Source organism: Lactuca virosa, chromosome 2, assembly GCF_052849685.1.
Source record: "Lactuca virosa cultivar CGN04683 chromosome 2, Lactuca_virosa_CGN04683_v6, whole genome shotgun sequence".
Lineage (NCBI taxonomy): Eukaryota > Viridiplantae > Streptophyta > Magnoliopsida > Asterales > Asteraceae > Lactuca > Lactuca virosa.
The window spans coordinates 53257434-53270572 of record NC_136427.1 but is presented as its reverse complement, the minus strand read 5'-3'; the positions used below and the strand labels follow the sequence as shown (position 1 = coordinate 53270572).

Here is a 13139-nt window from a genome sequence, read left to right as displayed (position 1 = left end):
ACTAAACTCGAATACTGTTCATATTTGAATAATTGAGCCCAAATCGATCCATTTAATGAGGTAAAAGATCCCTTGACCTTTGTGATAGTGAATTATTCTTCACTCTCGGACTTTCTCGGTAATTCTTTGACACTGATTCTCAGTCAAAGTGAAAGTCACAATTTTCATTGTTGAATCCAAAGGATAGTGGATGTCGATTTTAAAATTGAATATCAAGCAGTAGGAGTCGAATGAGTTTTTGAAAAATCAAAATTGAATGTTCTTGCTTGGAATCGGAATCAGATGACTCACAATTTCGATTTGTTGTGATAGTCGATTGAACAGTTTGGTTCAAGTATCGTGATTTTATTGATCGTGATTTCGATTCAAGTATTGTTAGTTCGAACCCATTGATGGAATGTATTTTGAGTATGAAAGCAAATTGATTTTGAGTTGACTTTTTGAAGTCAAACTGTATTCGATTGATTTCGTATCTACAGGGATGGTCGAATGGTGAAGAATTGGATGTTGATTGCACATTTTAGTCTCTATAGTAAAGTCGAATGGTCAAAAGAACAGTTCGCATATTGATTTACAACTCCGATTTCAAATGGTTGGATGGCTTGATTTCGAAGAGTCAGGTTTTGGTTAAAGTAGGTGTCGATGGCTAAAACTGAAATTGAATCGACATATGTCTTATGTTCTTGGATTCATTTTGGGAATGATAGAAGGTTCGAAGGATTGTTGGTGCCTAGTCGAAATTTGGTATTGAGTTGGAGTAGAAATCAATTTTTAGGGATGAGCAGTGGAAGCGGGTACTTGCTTTCGGAACCGGAACCGCCTCGGAACTGCCGGTTCTGGAACCGGAACTGCCTTAAGCGGTTCCGGTTCCGGTTCCTAAAGTTTCAGAACCGCCTAAAACGGTTCCGGTTCCAATTTTCATTTTTACAAAACCGATACCCGCCGGATACCCGTCGGTTCCGGTTCCAGTACCGGGTACCCGGAACCCGCGGTTAATTGGAACCGGTACCGCCGGGTACCCGCCTTGTTTTTTAGAAAAAAATCAAAAATATTTTATATATAGGTAAATTTAAAAAAAAAATAAAAATAAAAAACTTTCACGGGTATACCTTAGTCTCTTTTAGGGTTTTGCAATTTTCTTACCCAAATACGCCGACACTCTCTTCTCCCCTGAACTCTCTTCTCGTCGTTCTCTTCTTCTCGAGTTCACGTCACAGAGTAATCGACTAATCGTCCCTCACAATCACATTACCAGTTAACCAGACTTATGGATTAGAGCTTAGAAGTTTGAAGTACGTTCCAGTCGACGATCTCGTAAGTCGTTACCCTCTCGTCGACAGTCAATCGTTCACCGTCCTTCATGCCGGTCTTCTCTTGCAGTCCGGTCGAGTAGAAGAGTACAAGACTAGAAGACGACGGTGGACCAGTTCTCTCCACTCACGCTATTCAATCGTAACTCTCAAATATTCATCTTCACGGTCAGATTCTCGATTTCTCTTGCAGTCCCGTCGATTGTCCAAGCAGTAGGCTGTTCTATTGACTATGAAATTTGATATATTGATTCTTAGATTGCATCTATTGACTATGAAATTTGATTTCTCGATTATGTGTTTAGATTGCATCTGTTCCGGTTTTTAGATTGTAATTATGAAATTTGATTTCTCGGTTTTTAGATTGCAATTATGAAACTCTTTTTGCTTTTCTATTTCTTTTCTCGTTTTCTTAATCTGTTCATACCTGTTCAGTTTTTTTAGATTGCATCTGTTTCTTGTAATTGTGTTTGCATCTGTTTAGATTATGTGTTTAGACTGTTTGCTGTAATTGTGTTTGCATCTATTTTCTTGTTTTCTCATTTTTTTCAGCTGTTAGCCTGCTACTTAAATCTGTGAATATCAATAACTTTCAGGTTCAGTTATGGAAAATAGTCCAATTGACGTAGACATGGATGGTGCAAGTGAGGCTGTTGAGCAAAATAAAATGCCGGTAGTTGGGGGACAAAAGGACATCAAATGCTTGGCACAACTACACGGATGTTAGAGATCCAAAGACGGGCAAGGTTGTAAAGGCGCAATGCAAACATTGTTCTAAGGTATAAGATGAGGTTTGTGAAGTTTTCTTTAAAAAAATATATCCTTTAGACTTTAAGAAGGTTGAAGAATTATATTCTCAAGTGTTTGAGGTTTTGAAAAAACTATATACTCATTATTCTAATGTTTCTTCAATAACAAAGAATGATAATTGTAGTTCCTCAAATACGAATGATAATGATGGCCAAAATTTTGTTGGTGTGGTTAAGAATAAGCAAATGAGAAAATATATGATGAGTTCTATGAAAATGTTGTTGAAGATGATTTTGGGAGTAATTTGCTTCCAAAGACTGTCGAAGCTTTGATATATATGTACTCAAGATTGCTTGAGGGCATCAAATGTTTGAGTTGACTTTGAACAGTTATTGGAAGATGTGGAAAAATATGAGGAAGGTAAGTTACACAATTATTTATTATTTTATTTTATGTTTCTTGTATTACATTTATTATTCTAATTTGACTTTTTTATGCTTAATTTCATTACAGAAATCAGTTGCAATATGGAAGATCTCGTACGAGGGAATAAGTAATTACTGTTGTTGCTGTTTTTGATGTTGCTGGTTGCTGTTTTTGCTGTTTGCTGTTGTTTTTGCTGTTTGCAGTTGTTGTTTTTGCTGTTTGCAGGTTGCTGTTGCTGTTGCTGTTTTTGTTGTTTTGAGATGTTGTGTTTTGTGCTGTTTTGCTGTTGGTGTTTTGCTGTTTAGTGCTGTTTTGAGACTGTCATGTTATTGCTGTTTTGCTATTTTGAGATTGTTTGAGTAATTGTTTTGTAATTTGTTGTTGGCTTTTGTTATCATTGACAATTGGAATGATTTGTGGTTTGTAGCTTGTCAAATTTTCATCTTTAATTGTTAATTTCCACTTGTTGTTTTGAGATCAAGTTTTTTTTAATTGTTTTAGTTTTATATCTTGAACTCATATTGCTTATAAAAGTTAATTTTAATGGCATGTACAAAATAAATAAATAAAAAATTTCAAGAAACCGGGTACCCGGAACCGGTCTAGGCGGTTCCGGGAGCAGTTCCACATTTCTAAGAACCGGTCTAGGCGGTTCCGGGAGCAGTTCCAGTAATTTTAGAACCGCCGGTTCCGGGAGCGGTTCCGGTTCCAGCTAAAATAGGCGGGTACCCGCTTCTGCTCATCTCTATCAATTTTGGTTTGATATTGATGAACTGGAAGACGGACAGTAAAATCGTTGAATTGGTTTTTGAAGTTTCGAAAGGTGGATTTTTGTTTATTGGTTGGCATCGACTGGGAAAGAAGATTGGATATTGAATAGAATGAAAAGTGAATTAGGAGGATTCGTTGTTGATGTCGATGATATTGGGTCTGAAATTTCGTAAGTTTGAGTCTATGTTCGTTAGTTTGGGTGTTCTCGATGGGCCTAAACTGAAGCAAAAAGCGAATGGAAAGATTTAGCATTGGAAATTTAACGAATCGAAGGGGATGAAAAATTTTCGTTAGAATGGTGAAACTAACGAAAATTGGGAAGAAAGTTTCGTTACTAATTCACGAATTGGGGAAGGAGAAATTTCGTTGTCTGAAACTAACGAAGTGAAGAAGAACAAATTTTCGTTAAAATGGGCTGTCAATTTTGGTGCTTGAAATTAACGAACAATTGGGTAAGAAGGAATTCGTTACACTCAAACGAATTGGGGAAGAAGAAACAAAATTTTCGACTTTAGCCCTTAAAGTTTCGACTGTTTGTCACCTTTTACAAATTTCGGTTTTCGGGGCAAAGTTTCGTTAGTTTGAAAAAGTAATGGAGAATTTTCGCATATGGTCCCTGAAGTTTCGACAGTTTGGCACAACATAACCAACTTCGACAATTGGGGTATTTTTCGAATGTTTGGAGGACAAAAGGCAGAATTTTCGAAATCAATCATTGAAGTTTCGAAAGTTTGGCAGTTTTTGCCCAAATTCGAAAATGGGCTGATTTTTTGAGAAATTGAAGATTGTGCATTTCAGGCCCCTGCAGTTTGTGCAAATTTACGCTTTATGCACAGTTTCGCAAATAGGATAGAGTTTCGCATATTAGGTTGGTTTTGGCGCAATGGGTCCCTGCAAGTTTCAGAAAGTGACAATTTCTACCCGGTTTTTGAAAAATATTGCAACTTTCACCCAAAAAGTCAAAAATTTTCATAAATTGGAAATTTTTTGTGGCTTTTTCATGATTGTTTTTTCGTGCAAGATTTTTGGTGTTTCATTTTTGGCACACATCAAGGGGGAGTTTTATAAAGTTCATTCCTCGAGCGCTTCTCACCCTTAATGGGTTTTATAATCATTTTTTGATTATAAAAAGGGGGAGAATGATGGGTATTCGAAGCAGATCTTTCATTTGCGGATTTGAAGACCGGTGTTTACTTCGAGGGGGAGTTTGGTCTTGATCGTGCGTGCTCGTTGGAGATTGAAGCCGGGCATCCAATCCTAACTTTGAGGGGGAGAATGTAAGGGTGCAAAGTCACTCTTGGATGTTATGAGGGCTTACTCCTTTGATTGTGCATAATGAGTTGTCTTTCCTTTACAAGGAAGTGAGTGACACTCATTTTATCTAAGGAACCATTTGGAGTGTTAGACTAGAGAGAGAAACTTTGTACAAATCCATTTGTATATTCTTTCTAGATCTAATATGAGCTTACAAAGATTTATTTACTCCTTGTGTTCTTGATTTTACTTGATGATTCACTAAATCATTCTTAATTCCGCACATGCCATCATAATCAACACCAATACACATGGGCAATTTACTTTTTTCTTCTTGACACTTCCATTCATGATATCAAGTTTATGTGAGTATTTGATTATGAATTTCCATGTTAGTTCAAAAAGGAAACCTAAACATGCCATGCAACTGTTGGGTTATGTATACTACAACATCCTATGGTGCACATACAACCCTAAATGCTTTGGATCTATGTTTTCTCCAATTATACATGCAATATTGTTTCCAAAGCATCATGCCTACAACTAGCATACAATTGACATAATCAACATAAAAGTGAGTTATAGAATTACCTCTTTGTTGTAGCTTGTAGTTTTGGCCTTTAAGAACTTAGCACCCCAAATGTGATGCCTCAAATGGTTCACAACACACCTTTAAACAATTGGATGAATTGAGAGAGATTACTAAGCATACAAATCGGTTATGAACTCCAAGAACACTTGTTGTAACCGATTTTAGCCATGAGGTTATGTATATATATATATATATATATATATATATATATATATATATATATATATATATATATATATATATATATATATATAGGAATCCAAGAGTCATGGGTAAACCCTAATCCATAAACTTTGGGTTATGATCCATATTCCATGTGGGCTAATTAAATAATATGATTTCATATTAATATATTAGAACTTATAATATATTAATAAATCATAAATAACCTTTTACTCAAATATCCATCCTCAAATTGTCCTGGTGATATGCAACCCGAAATGGACCATGCTACTCTCGGGTCAAGTACATACCAATTATAGTTATGGGCTTAGACACCAAATCCAACAGTCTCACACTTGGATAAGTCTAATAACTATTATTGCAAGTACGACTCCACAACCCGACTAGCAATCATAGCTCTTAAAAGCCGCTGTCGAACTCTGACCTAGTCAATGATGCGTCCATTAAATAAGGGATCATATAGTCCTCCATTCTAGATATCGTATGAATTAAGACATGGATTATAATCATTCTCTCTGTACATGTGTTGTTTCCCGATTTCCGATTTATGATGACTGACTAATTGAACAAATCAAATCAGTCCAGGCTTGGCCAAGCACTTAGGTTTGTCATCATAAATCATCGAGGGGCCCACATATATCGCTTTTATCCCTCTAAGGGTAAAAAGGAATGGATAAACTTCGACTTAAATGCTTGTTTGTACTTACTCATCAAATCACACACAACAATATGTTTTATAACACCAAGTTACTGGTGCGTTTACATACGTCAATGTGCAACCGACTTGTAAATTACAAATTACATGTCTTGGATTCAAAAATATAAGATATTATCATCTCATGATCACTCGTGATAAAATCCGTGAAGTGATTCAGATGAGCGTGGGTTTAATCCATCACTCGAATCTTATTCCAGGAGTACTCATGAACACTGCAGCAAACTTGTGTTATGTCTAAAACACCTAGACAATCTATAGTCAGATTCATGATAGTATTGCCTCAATAGCTACTTCCAAAGTATGGTCGACTGTGGATGGTTTGAATAACCTAGTTATTCGGGAAGTCAAAACATGCAAAGTGAAACACAAGAATAATCGAATCCAATATGGTCTCAGAACTTATGAATATAAATAAAACACCTTTCATTTAATCACCATATTGATTACACATTATTCATTGTATAATGTTTCGATTAATAAACTTAATACTTGAATTGAAACAACAGTTATGCCATGCTCCAAGCATGCACACTATGTTTGCCTATGGTCCTTTCTTTATGAAATAGGTCAATTGAAAGAATTTCAATGACATGTAACATCCTGTTTGAAATAGAGTAATTAAAAAAATAACCAGGGACCCCAAGATGTAAATTTATAATTTATATTATTTTATAATGGCCCTAAAATCAATAATATTTGGTAGAGTGTTGGTTTTGGAGAGCCGAATGTTATAATTTGGATTAGTCGGGGTTTAAAGCGTAATTTCAGGGCTTATTTGTAAAGATTTTTAGAAGACAAGGTGTGTTTGGTTTCATTTGGACTTGATATGAAAGGATTTTGGATGGCTGGAGGCTAAAAGGGTAAATTATGTACCTAAGTTGAAAATAATTTGTAGAAGGAGGGGATGTTTTGTAAAATTCAGACTTATTTTGTAAAGGTTTTCGGAGGCAGGGTTTAAATGGTAAATTATGGGCTTTATTTGAAAGGAATGAAGTCATAGGGGCTGATAATGTAAATATGGGAAAGTGTTGGAACCTGAAAGTGAACCTCTAGCAATCCTAAGATCGAATTCCGAAGTAGATGTGTTCAGGAACAAAAATTGTCCGGAGTCAAATATGAAGAGTGGTCCGGAATCTGTCCGGACCAGAGGAGAAGAAGATGAGAAGCTGAAGTGAAGGCATTCCGGAATGATCCTCATGTCCTGAATGGATGCTGATCCGGATTCATTTTATTTTGTATTTTATGCATTTATTAAAGTTTGTCTTTGTATTGATATGACATTTCATAGGACTTAGTCTTTTGTAATATTAGACAATCAGAATGTCAGAAAACTTTCTATTGTCCGGTCCTATGTAAGTATTCTAGTTCATTCACTGTAACCTTCACTCCTATGTATAGGAGCTTTCAATGCAAATTCAAAAACGGATCATTCACTCAACTTTTGGCATTTACTAAGTTATTTCAAACTTCTTTCAAACATTCTTCTTGTTCTTCATTTATTAGCTTTACCTTGATCATTTATTCTCATTCTTCATTTATGACTTGATCATTTGTTGAATATATTAACTAAGACTTGACTGGTCTTTCCAGGCTTGACTAGAACATTTATTAGCAAGCAGACATTGATCTTAAGCATTCACTCAAGGTTTGAGTTCTCAAACCTTGTCCCTGCGCATCAGATCTATTTTTTTCTTTCAATTGGTATCAGAGATTGAGTGGTTGTCCTTTGAATCCATAAGATCAGATTATAATTTGTTTGACATTACCTTGGTATTTCAACAATTTCTGTGATAAGGATAAAAGTTCTTCTATATACCACTTTAGCTTGAAGATATCTTAACTTCAATGGCTGTTTCTAATCCTCAACAAATGATTTCAATGCAAATCGCAAATAGTGTGGGTGGCCCTACACGTGCCCCATTACTAGTTGTGGAAGAATATGATCACTGGAAAGTTAGAATGGAAAGATTTTTACTGGCTAAAGATAAAGGTGATGAAATCTGGAGATCCGTCAAAGAAGGTCCTCATGTTCCTGTGAGAATAGTTGTGAGAGATGCTGCTGCTCAGCTTATGGGTCAACATGATACTCGTCCAACTTCTCTAACTGCACATGGTATTAAGAAGCTGCATGCTGATCAAGTTGCTTTCTCAGAAATGGTGTTTGGTGTGCAAATCAGCCAAAGAGATTTGGGACACTCTTCAGGACCTGATTGAAGGTTTGGAAAATATGAAAGACAAGCGCGTCACCTCAGTTGTCAACGACTTCGATACCTTCACTACCACTCCTGGTGAATCAGTGGCCTAAGCCTCCAACCATTACCGAATCGTGGTCAACAATATGACTGCTCACGAGATTGTCCGAACTCCTTTGGAGTACAATCTCAAATTCATAAATAGTCTCGGAAAAGGATGGGGAAATGTGAAATCTTGTCTCCAAAGCAATGGTTCCTTGAAAAAATTAAAGCTCTATCAACTTTTTGATGAACTTCAAGGACACGAGTCTAATGTTGCTCAAACCATAAGGGAACTCTCAGGAGGTCCTCTTGCCCCTGTCAGTTCTTTCGAACCAACCATTCCGAACTTGTCTACTTCGGATCCTTTCAAACCCATTGTTCCATCTGTTGAATCATCCGCACCCATCTTACCCACACAAATCTATCCTGTTGATGATCCCGAAGCAATGGACTCTGAACTCCGTTTCCAACAGGAGTTTGCTCTACTCTCAATGAAATACAAACGTCCTTTCAATCCCTCTTACAAACCATACCAAAACCCATTCCATGCTCCTCACCATAAAAATCCTCAACCATACTCAGCTCCGGAACCTAAACCAACTTTGGAAAATCCTCCCGCATACAAACCGAACATCACTAAGCCAAACTCTACTCCAGAACCTTCTCAGAGTTCCAAATTGGACAAACCAAAAATTGTGTGTCATAAGTGTGGACATGTAAACCATTTTGCTAAAGATTGCCTGGTTGATGCTCCACAGAAACCAAAAATCAAGGATTCTGCTTACTACGTCCGAAAAACCCAAGAGATGGCTGAAAGCGAAAAAGCCTTTGTAACAACGGTTTCGAGAGATGTTGAAGGATATTGGTCATCCGGGGATGATGATGACATGGTAACTGGAAGGAATATGTGTTTGATGGAAAGACAAACTGTTGAATGTGACGAAGGGTATTGGTCATCTGGGTCAGAAGATGAAGATGATGTTGCTGAACCTCACTACTACTACATGGCCACCAACGATCCACCTGGTCGAAGCATCGTTCAGCAGGCACTTTGTGCTTCGGAGCAAGAAACAATATGGTATATTGATAGTGCTTGCTCCATGCACATGACGGGGTAGAAAGACTTTCTGCGCGATCTAAAGCTTTCTCCAAACGCTGGTTACGTGACTTATGGCAACAACTCCGACTCCCAAATTCATGGTTATGGACTTCTCACCAATGGAAACTTCTCTATCTCAAATGTGGCTTATGTAGCTGATCTGAAACATAATTTGATAAGTGTTGCTCAGCTCACTGATTCAAATCGACGTGTGGAATTTTGCGAAAAGTACAGCTGTGTAATGACTGAAGACCGGAAAGAGTGTTTAATCAAGTTGCTTCGCAACAAGAACATGTACCCGCTCGACATCAACATGATTATTGGCAAACCGCAACTCTGCCTTCTCACCAAAGCTGTTCTTGACGGAAGTTGGTTATGGCACCGAAGGCTCGCTCATCTCAACTTTCGGTACATGAATGATCTCGTATCCGATGAAATGGTGAGAGGTTTACCTCTTCTCAAATTCAAAAATGATCATTTGTGTGCTGCTTGTGAGTGTGGTAAGCAATCGAAGAAGGGTCATCCTGTTATCATCGAAAAATCCATTTCGGAACCATTGGAGCTCCTACACATTGATCTTTGTGGACCATCCACTATAGAAAGTCTTCATCATAAGAAATACATTCTTGTGATTGTTGATGATTTTACAAGGTTCACTTGGGTCTTCTTCCTAAGGCTGAAATCCGAAACAGCCTCCGAGCTCATCAATTTTATCAAAGGAATAGAAGTTCTTATCAAACTCCCAGTTAGGAGAATCCGAAGTGACAATTGATTGGAATTCACTAATTCCACCATTGAGAAATTTCTCACTCAGAAAGGAATCGATCACAACTTCTCAACTCCTTATACTCCACAACAAAACGGTGTAGTCGAAAGACGCAATAGAACTCTCGTTGAAGCTGCTCAATCCATGCTGAACTTCGCAAATCTACCACTCTAACTTTGGGCTGAAGCTGTATCTACTGCCTGTTTCACTCAAAATCGGAGTATCATCAATCGTCGCCTCAACGTGACACAAGACGGAGCAATGAATGGTCAGAAGCCAACAATCTCGTTTTTGCATGTTTTCGGATGCAGGTGCTTCATCAAGAACAATCGTGATCAGCTTACCAAGTTCCAACCTAAAGCTGATGAAGCCATCTTCCTTGGGTACTCCTCAAAATCAAAAGCTTACAGAGTTCTTAACCGGAGAACTCGTGTTCTGGAAGAAAGCTTTGACGTTACTTTCGATGACAACTTCGTTCGGAATTCTGGCCCAACCCATATTACAACTCACATTATGGAGTCCAATGCTCCTCCGCTAGGATGTCCGAACCCCCAAAAAATTCTTGAAGGTGACTTTGAAACTCTCTTTGGACCTTCCGAAACCGCCATTGATTCGGAATCTCGAACAAGGCCTCCTCTCAATCCAATCTCTCCTTCGAAAGCTCCTGTCTCGCAAAACGTCTCCGGTCCGATCCCAAGCCTCCCTCCATTTGATTCCAAACCATTTCAACCTTCTCAGGTTGAGGGGGAGAATGCTCATCCCTCTCTTGAATCAAATGTGGATGGCTTCCAAGATGCAACTGCTGATTTCGATGACTCCAATCCTCTCAACATTGGTGAAAATGAAAATTTCTTTGAGTTCCCTTCTGATGATGATGTCAATCTCTCTGGTTCAGAAGTTCAGGGGGAGCAAATCAATTCCACTGTTGATATCGGATCGACGGCTGCACAAGAACTCCCAAGGTTACACGTCTGGACAAAGGATCATCCTCCGAACCAAGTAATCGGAAACCCTAATGCTGGTGTACAGACTCGTTCTGCTACAAGTATCCAAAATGAATGTCATTTCTCAGCATTTATATCCATGGTTGAAGCCAAATCCATCAAGGAAGCATTAGAGCATGCTGACTGGATTACAGCCATGCAAGAAGAACTGGCAGAATTTGACCGAAATGAAGTTTGAACTCTCGTGCCTCCTCCTCAAAATCATCCCATTGTCGGTACGAGATGGGTATTTCGCAACAAGTTAGATGACGCAGGAGTTGTTATTCGAAATAAAGCAAGATTGGTGGCAAAAGGATTTACACATATTGAAGGGCTCGACTACAATGAGACCTTTGCTCCTGTTGCACGTCTTGAAGCCATCAGAATCTTTCTTGCTTATGCTGCTCTGTAACACCGTAATTTTCCAAACAAAAATTTCATTTTAAAATCGCATACTTTTCGTAACATATTGTATAGAAATCTCGTTTATTCAAATTACAAAACACAACTCCATTAATAAGCCAGGATCCTCAAAACGTGACTCTTTCTCTGGTGTGTACAATCAAGCCGATGCCTTCCCGCGATCCTCTGAGATACCTGAAGCACATAACATATAACACGGTAAACACGAAGCTTAGTGAGTTCCCCAAAATACCACATATAACACATATTAGCCACTCGAGGCTATAACTCTATGGGCCCACTGGCCCTAACTCTGTGGACCCTCTTGTCCTAACTCTGTGGACCTTCCGGTCCTAACTCTATAAACTCTGGAATACACACATCATAAATCACATAGAAATAATGCAGTGCAACACATCACATACATAGCATACAAGATACTCTGTCACATAACTCTAATTACCACGCGTGGTAAAGTATAGTGAGAAGACTCACCTGACCAGCAGCAAGTAAAGACCCCGCTCCCGGATTTCGAACTAGCCTCCACCTAACACAAGGGATGAATATCTCTAAGTGATACTCTAATCAAAACTCTAATGACCGAAGGCTATTCTTCCTCTCTTTAACTCTTTGAAGTGGATAAAAGACCATTTTACCCCTCCATGGTCTCTACTACTTATGTTGATCAAAGCCCCAAAGTCAACAAAAGTCAAACTCGAGTCAACAGTCCATGTTTGACCCGACTCGCCGAGTGCACCCTTGCGACTCGTCGAGTCCACTTACTTTCCTCAGAAATCTCGTGACAGTCCAGCTCAGCTCGTCGAGTTGACCCCCAACTCGTCGAGCTATCGCCTGATTCGGTTCCTCGGGACAAACCCTAACCAACTCGTCGAGTCGGCTCATCGACTCAGCGAGTTCATTCAGAAAAAATGTTCATTCAGACGATTTAAGGCAGATCCATCACCCCAAACACTAGATCTACCATCCTGAGGGTCGATTGTCACGTAAAGCTGCAAGCTTTACGTTTAAACATGGCATATAAGGCTCATAATGCCAATATAACTCTAACAAGGATGATTAACCACAATAACTCTTCTATGGTTAACTAAAACTATAATCTTTGGACTCTCTGGACCTCACAAGGTCCAGATCTGAAGTCTCGGCCTCATGAGAGACCTTATGCATACAAAGTCCCAACAATGGTGGAAGAAACCCTAATCTTCCATATCTACAAGATCTAAGCAAAATAACAAGAAAGGTGCAAGCTTTTACCTCTTACTCAAGCCCTTGCACGAAGTTACACCAGATCCACTGATTCTCTAGCTCCCTTGATGGGTGATCTCCTCTTCTCCTCAAGAGATGCACTAGTTTACTCCAAGTTTTAGCTTCTAAGACTCTCATGGCTCTCCATACATGTTTAGGGTTTGCTCTCAAGGAAGGGTAGCCGCAAATGAGGCTATAAGTTCCTTTAAATAGGTCTCAAACCCGGGAAATTAGGGTTTTTCTGCACAGTACCTACTCGGCGAGTCCCTCCTCGGACTCGTCGAGTCCTTCATTAAATTCACGCGATCAACTCGACTCGACTCGGCGAGTTGGTCCCTCAACTCGTCGAGTCCCTCCTTAAATCTCAAGATTAACATACACGATAATG

The 13139-nt window shown here is 38.7% G+C and overlaps 1 long non-coding RNA gene across 2 annotated transcripts; it reads left to right on the top strand.

Moving 5' to 3' along the window:
- The first annotated feature begins 1121 nt into the window (after nucleotides 1-1121).
- On the top strand, nucleotides 1122-2908 carry LOC145159112 (uncharacterized). 2 transcript variants are annotated; one of them, XR_013737496.1, is made up of 3 exons: nucleotides 1122-1478; nucleotides 1907-2480; nucleotides 2574-2908. It is a non-coding gene; the product is annotated as an uncharacterized LOC145159112 (long non-coding RNA). The 2 variants fall into 2 exon arrangements; XR_013737497.1 differs by having other exon boundaries at nucleotides 1122-1523.
- Nucleotides 2909-13139: the final 10231 nt, after the last annotated feature.